General features: G+C 44.0%; 1 pseudogene; it reads left to right on the top strand.

The window, feature by feature from the left end:
* Positions 1 to 4,171: 4,171 nt before the first annotated feature.
* LOC109683292 (large ribosomal subunit protein mL43 pseudogene) lies at positions 4,172 to 4,742 on the top strand (annotated as a pseudogene).
* Positions 4,743 to 6,000: the final 1,258 nt, after the last annotated feature.

The raw sequence follows: 6,000 nt of genomic DNA on the forward strand, positions 1-6,000 counted from the left end.
AGGTTCTTTGCCCGAGTGTACCAGTAGAGCCCTTGTTCCCATCTGAAACCATGAGCACAGTCTCTATTGTCTACATTCCTATCAGTATTCTGGCCTTCTGAGCTCCCACCAGAATTGCCCATCAAGCTTACAACATTCTAGGGCTTCTCTAACCAGTATCTCCAGAGTCTTCCAAATTCTTCCCAAAAACTAGTTCCAAAGGCTTCTGAATCACATGGTCAGGTAGTCACAGCAATGACCTCATTCCTCTGTAACTAATTTTCTGTGTGTGGTTTGTAATTGCTCTGACCAAATACCTGACAAACAACTGAAGAAGGATTCATTGTGGCCCATGATTTCAAAGGTTTCAGCCCACAATCCTTGCCTGCATTGACTGGGCCCATGGTGAGGCAGAACATCATGACAGCGGAGCATGTGGCAAAGGATACTCGCCTTATGGCGGACAGAAAGCAGGGGATAAGAAGAACTAGGGAAAAATATGCCCTTCAAAGGCACACTCCCAGTGACCTACTTCTTCCAATTAGACCCCATCTTCCACAGTTTCTACCACCTCTCAGTATTCTACTTAGATTTTGAATCTGTCAATGAATTAAACTATTCATTAGGTCAGAACCCTCATTATCTAATCATCCTGGAAATACCCTCACAGACATCCGAATGTGGGCTCTGCAATTCTAGATATTTCTAAATCCAATCAAGTTGACCATCACAGGGCTGGGGATGTGGCCTGAGTTCAGTCTAGAATTCAAGGGTGGCACGAGGTTAAGCCAGGGTAGCTCCAGCTAGCGTGCTTCACATGAAGCCCTTCAAAACAATATTGCTGCTAGTCACCCCACATGTCAATGCTCTCGTCATTTTGTCATTTTTCCTCACTTGGACCTTTTCTGTGTCAGTCTTCTCTTGTCTTCCTCAGGACCACACTGAAGAGCTGGCTTCATTTGCCCACAGTGTGATCCTCATCCATTAATCTCTAAGCGTGCATCTGCTTTTAGAGCTTACTGTTTGGGACTTGAAGAAGAGTTTTCCCAACAAACTCCTGGAATGCATTTCCTTAGATACTCAGGACCACAAACATGCTCAGCCAATCACAGCTGTTCCTCACTAGAGGCGGTTAACAAATTTACATTCCAAAACTGATCCTCTTGGAGCATCTTTGTTTTTATCATGGGGGAATTTCAGCCTGAGTCTAACAAAACAAGGGTTTATTAAGGATTGGACAAAAGTTGAGGTCACTAACCAGAAATGCTGGCCCCCTCACTGAATGGAATCCTTGCTGCTCCAAGAAGCTGGCATTGCTGTTCTGAGGGCTATTCCCTTAGAACAGAGGATTTACAGTTCTACCACAGAAGGTTTGTGCTTTCATGCAGAGTTCTTTTACCACTCAGATTCCAAATGAGAAGCAGGAAGGAGACAGTCATTGTGCTTTTTTGGTTTTGGTTTTATTTTAGGTGCTTGTGAACCCAGGGTCTTGCACATACTCTTCCAGTGGGCTACACACTCAACCCTGTCCCTTTTGGTGCTAGGGATTAAACACAAGGCCTTGTGCATACCTAAGCACATGATATACCTCTGAGCTACTTCCCCCCACAAACCCTTCATCTGCATTTTAACATGTTCCCAGGAGATGCCAGTGTAGGTGGTGGGAGCCTACACTTTGGGTGCTGTTCTAGTCTACTTGAAACTTTCCTGTTCCCACTCCCTTGCACACACACATACACACACACCACTCTCAGCATACACCTTCTAAAGTACATCCTTCCAACCATAGACGGGCCTGGTGGTGAACGAGTAGTCTTTTTTTATTCCACATCCCTTATCTGCCCCACTCTCCAAAGTACTTCCCACAGCACAGCAGCCAGTTACACAAGCTGACAGGAAGTGACTCCCAATATTCTCTCTGGAGGACACTGCTACTTGACACTAAGTACTTCTGAAGATGGACAAGCTTGACAGCTGGTCTAGATACCCACCTTTAACAGCTTTTAAAAAATGTATGACCTCCTCCCCAAGGCATGGGCATTTGGCCAACTCCTTGGCTGGGTAACCCAAATCTGCTGCCCAAATCAGGAACCAGAGCACCAGGGCCTTGTCCTGCAGCTGCTGCTGGTGGAGGAGGGCACATGGCCTTACATGATTAGGTCATGGCTTGAGGAAGCTCCAAGTCTAACAGTCTGAGCTTAGATAAAACAGAAGTTCTGTTCTCATGGTAGCAGAACCTGCCCATCTCGGAATCCACCCTGGGCCTAAGGCCAAGATCTGCCTCTCATCTGCAGCACTGACCTCCAGCAAGTCCCAAAACCACCTCAATAGTCTCCAAATCATTGGTACAGAGCTGCATGTTTTGTGTTCATTTAAAGATGGTATTACAGCTGATAGACATTATTGTACATTTAGATGAGATGAACTGGCTTACATGCTTCCCATAATAAGTCAAGGACTTAGAACCTTTCTTCAGCTTGTCAAATAGGCTTAATGAAAGGGAAAAATAGTTTAATATGCTAATCTGTTATCTAAATGAAGCTGGTAGTGAGCGATCTGGGATTTCAGACCGCATCTGCTGGTGGCACCATAGAGACTGTATCCCCTTCTAGTCACGCATAGATGCCAGTAGGATTTATGTCTACAAGTGCTAGGAAAAAGCAGACAATACAATAAGGAAGGCATGACTTCAAAGTAATGAAACCAACTAAAATATTTGCCTAACCAGAGTGTAGATGTCCAAAGAGCATCCAAATCATACAAATCCTATCACAGTGTTATTCTCAGTGATGGAGGGTCAATGTGCTTCTGAAACTGCCTTTGGGAATGGCCCCACCCAGCTATGGTGTAGCCTTTATTTATTCATGGTATAAAATCCTTAGGATTGCTTCCCCTCATTTCCAAGGCAAGTATGGTGACAATGGTTACAAAATTATCTGAAAACCATTTGGAGGGATTAGAAATATTTATACTTTCTTCACACTTTTTTAAATATCCAGATATTCTACAATGGTTGTTGATTACCTGAATAAAAAAGTTTCATATATTTTAAATCAAACAACCAAACTGGTTGAATAAATACAGATGCTGAAATTGGTTGTACTGATTATGGAAAAACATTTAAGTGAGAGATTTCTGCTGTGGAGTTTGCGTGGTTTCCTGGTAGTATTAGAAAATAATTTCATTTTTAGTCAATATTTTCACCAAAAACACCTGTTAAATATTATCACCAAATTTGAAAGTGAAATGACATCAATTAGTAGCAGATTATATGTTGTGGAACACTGAACTCATGTTCCAGGTAATATTGAAATGTTTCCCAAGAACCTTCTCTGTGGAACCTACCCTGACCATCCTGTTATCCTGGAACCTGTCCCCATTTTTCTGCACATTGGACAATTTACTTGTTTACTATGGTTATTATTTCCTTTCTGTCACCACACGCAGCTAGAGCAAAGCTCCACAAGAACAGTGCAGTTTGTTTCCTTAACTGATGGAAGCTCAACAGAAAATACCTTCTTGTTAATCTCAGTGAATGAATCCATCTGTGAGTAAAGAACAGTGTACTTGGTGTCCCTTCACGTCTGAAAAGGTCTTTATGTTTCCCTTGAAAAGGAATGCTCACTACTGGAAATGCCTCACGCACATATCACATTTTTTCGTGCAAAATTCTACATAGTGTTCTATCATCTTTTATAGCTTTTAGTCTAACCATTAGGGTTCATTCTCCTGTCCTTAACTGCAAGTGGGAAGCTCCAGCTTCAGTTTCTGCAAAGCCTCAAACCCACACACATCCTGGCATTGAAAAGCACATTGAACTTACAGCACACTGTCTAGAAAGGTTAATTTTTAGTTACTCTACTCCATTGTAGTGTTCACAGAGTTCACCTTACCCTACAGCAGACAAGCTGAAATCTGAAGGAAAACATGAATCTGGAGGATCGTTTTAAAAAACAGTTAATGTTAGCAAATAACATTTAAACAGGCCAAGTAATAAAGAGAGCAATCTCGTTCACGTCCCATCGCCCTGCGACTTTCATAGATCTGATCCATGAGGATCAGGACAGGCAATCCTCCCCACTGGTACCATGTGATTGCACACTTCAGACGCCCTGGCTCTTTCATGGACACAGAAACCAAGGTTTAGATACTGGGCTTCATGCTACATCATGGATTGTCCTAGTTAAAACAAATGAGAGTTTGGCTCCTATGCCGCCACGCTGTAGCCAGGACTGCGCGTGGGACCCCGAGCCTTTCCTGAGCAGTGTCCTCCACAACGGGCTGGGTGGCTACGAGCAGCAGCTGCAGTTCCTGGTCTTCAGCCTCAGCCACCATGCGCCCTCGTCCAACGGGCGGAAGCTGAGCGACTGCACTACGGAACCCAAGAGTCAACATGCGAGACCTTGCGCAATGCGCCCATACCTTAACCGCACCGCACACCCAGGAAACATTAACTCCAAGTCAATGGAGGAGATGACCACGCTGGTGCAGAACCTGGCAAACCAGTCCGGCTTAGACGTAATCCACATCCGCGAGCCTTTCCACACGGACAGCCCTAGCTCCAGGGCCAGTGTCATCCATTCACCCAAAAACCAACGACACTCGGCGCCTTGCGACCCGGGGAGGTCCAGGATCTTGCCCAAGCCCAGGTGCAAGCGCAGGGAAGAGTTTCCGCCCAACCCCAAGCTCTTTGGACTGTTGCCCCAATAGAGGTGGTTCCCCGAGACCGCAGTAGAGGTGGGATTCCAAGCTACGGCAGTTAAGTGGAGCCCACCAACCGGGGGCTTGGGGCAATGGTCTTGTTTGGCATTAAAAACTGTTTCTTTCCAGTGTCCACTGCTGGGGCAGTGACCATGTGAGTTCCCTAATTCTAGTCCAGTTGCCATCCCTGAAATCCAAGATAAGCAAACTTTGAAGTTTTGTACAGGGTTCTTGTTTTCTGAAGTCCGAAATGGTAATAGTGATCGCAAAACACAGCAAGAGCAGGGGGGAGTGGCTCATGTGGTAGAGTACCTGCCTAGCAAGCATGAGGCCCTGAGTTCAAACCCCAGTGCTGCCAAAAAAATAAAAATTAAAAAATATTTTATATATATATATATATATATATATATAGAGAGAGAGAGAGAGAGAGAGAGAGAGAGATCTAAATAAATAAAGGAAACTACAGATCTCTGCCCTCGAGAAGCCTGTGTTTTGAGGTGATAGTAGCAGTCAGTATACAAGGAAACAAATAATCATGCAAATTTTGGACTGATAGAGAAACTCTAATGATAAACAGAAAAACATTTTGATGGAGAAGGAGGGTCTGCCTAACTTAATATGGTGAATGAAATTAAAAAAACAAAAACAAAAACGGCGTCTTTGATGAATTGGCATTTCAGTAGAGACAGGGAAGAGAAGGAGCCAGTTGTTCCCAGAGACATGGGGAAAGGAGCACATCACCTGCAAGACTAGCCAGGACACAACAGAAAGTTCTTGATATGAGCTACACTTGAGCAGTTTGAGTAGAACTGGGGGAAAGCCGGATAGATCAAAGAAGATTAAGGAGTAAATGGAAGATGCATAAGAAAATTTCAGAGCTTGGAAAGGGAAGAACAGGTGGAGGATTTGTGGAGTGGCTTCCGACACCAGACACCAGAGCTTGTTTACATGCTAATATCATCCCTCCCATAGAGCCACGAAGCCAATGATGAAAGGGGATATCATATCCAGGGAAGGAGAGTCTCAGAGCTTGCAGGGAAGAGCTAGACCATAGGATGGCTGCCATCTGGAAGGTGGAGAAGATGGTGCACAGAGTTGGTTGGCCTGTAGACTTGCTAGCCAGGTGAGGATGGAGTGCCAGCCTGCCTGATGGCCTTTGTCCCCCAGAAGAAAACAAGGAAAGATAAAATTATCAAACCCTAGTTCTTTCTTAAGGTTTAAATTTTCACATAGCAACTTACTTACTCTATTTATAAACCTAGCATTTAGCAATTCCTTTTAATTACTTTGATTAATGTTTAGTTTCACTTTTAAATAGAA

This window comes from Castor canadensis, chromosome 12 (genome assembly GCF_047511655.1).
Source record: "Castor canadensis chromosome 12, mCasCan1.hap1v2, whole genome shotgun sequence".
Lineage (NCBI taxonomy): Eukaryota > Metazoa > Chordata > Mammalia > Rodentia > Castoridae > Castor > Castor canadensis.